This window comes from Cynara cardunculus (assembly GCF_001531365.2).
Source record: "Cynara cardunculus var. scolymus isolate 2C chromosome LG 15, CcrdV1, whole genome shotgun sequence".
Lineage (NCBI taxonomy): Eukaryota > Viridiplantae > Streptophyta > Magnoliopsida > Asterales > Asteraceae > Cynara > Cynara cardunculus.
Genome location: NC_037542.1, coordinates 10,784,421 through 10,785,852, shown reverse-complemented (window position 1 = coordinate 10,785,852; position 1,432 = coordinate 10,784,421). Strand labels below are relative to the sequence as shown.

General features: G+C 30.2%; 1 long non-coding RNA gene across 2 annotated transcripts in view; it reads left to right on the top strand.

Moving 5' to 3' along the window:
- LOC112528402 overlaps positions 1–1,432 on the top strand; it is a 7,353-nt gene that overhangs the window by 1,456 nt on the left and 4,465 nt on the right. The gene's annotated exons all lie outside the window — the stretch shown is intronic.

Genomic DNA, 1,432 nt, shown 5'->3' with positions numbered 1-1,432 from the left:
AAGATGCAAAGAGAGGTGTTTATTATTATTATTATTAAATTATATGTTTATGTAATTTTGTATAATATACTCCTTGAACGATAATTAGAATATTAATTTGTATAAATAGCAATTAGTTTGAAATTACATAAAAAAGAATGTAGAATGATTTGTAAAAAGATGAATATTCAAATAATGTATGATGATATATTAACTACACAACTAGAAGGGGAGTCGTTAAACTTTGAAATCAAATGTTTAAATATATGATTAACATTATGAAATTTTTATTCTCTATTGTTAGAGATTTTTACTACAATCAAAATTTATGTTCATCTTGATGAGGTATTTTTTATATAAACTTTTTTCATATTAAATTTAGGATATAATATACTATTTCACATAAATTGATTTCATATATATTGAAGCATTTTTTACCTGCATTTTTTGTTTGATTAAAAAAAGTTGTACTACAAACAATATCTTAAATCACACTTTTGATTAAAAAAAATCATGTAAACAATTATTTTGTTATCGTGAATTTGGGTATTGTCATATATATATATATATATATATATGTAATCATTTGAATGTATAACGATCTGAATCTTTCATTTTTTTAATCAATAGTTGTGATTAATGAAAGGTTATAATCTAATAAAAAGGGAAACAAAGCACATTTTTTATTGGTCATGTGAATATAACCCAACTCATAGCCATGTCATTTTATGATCAACATTTCTTTTTTTTGGTTATATGACTTAAATGTGGTCCCATAAAAAATATAGTTTTAAAAAGACGATTTTTTCCTTCTTAAAGCGTATGCAAAACAAGTATAAGTAATATAGTATTTGAAATCAACATTATTTCCAAGATAAATATTTTAAAAAATAAGTAGATATTTTAATCAGTGAATGATGTTGAAATTTTATAATTAATTTTAAATATCAAGAATAATGATCAACACAGTAATAAAGAAAATTTGAGACGTTGGTGTAGAAAGGTTAGTGGTAAGTTAAGGTTTATTTATAGGGGGGAGGGGAGGGGAGGGGGGTTAGGATAGGATAGGCGTAATTAGGTTAGGTAGGAGGAGAGGTTTAGTTTAGGGTATGAGGTAGGAGCAGGGTAGGGGTAGGTACGGTTTAGGAGTAGATAGGGCAGGGTAGGTAGTTAAGAGGGGTGGTTTAGGAGTAGGTAGGAGGTTAGTTAAGTTAGTTAGGGTTAGGAGTAGTTAGGGGGCGGTGCGGTGCGGTTTAGGAGTAAGATAGGGCAGGGTAGGAAGACGGTAGGTTTAGGGGGTGGGGTAGTAGTAGGTAGACGGTAGGAGCTATGTTTAGGGGCAGGATAGAAGTAGGGTAGGTAGGTTAGTTAGGGTTAGGGGCGGTTTAGTTAGGTTAGGGGTAGGTTAGTTAGGGTTAGGAGTAGGATAGGTGTAATTAGGTTAGGTAGGAGG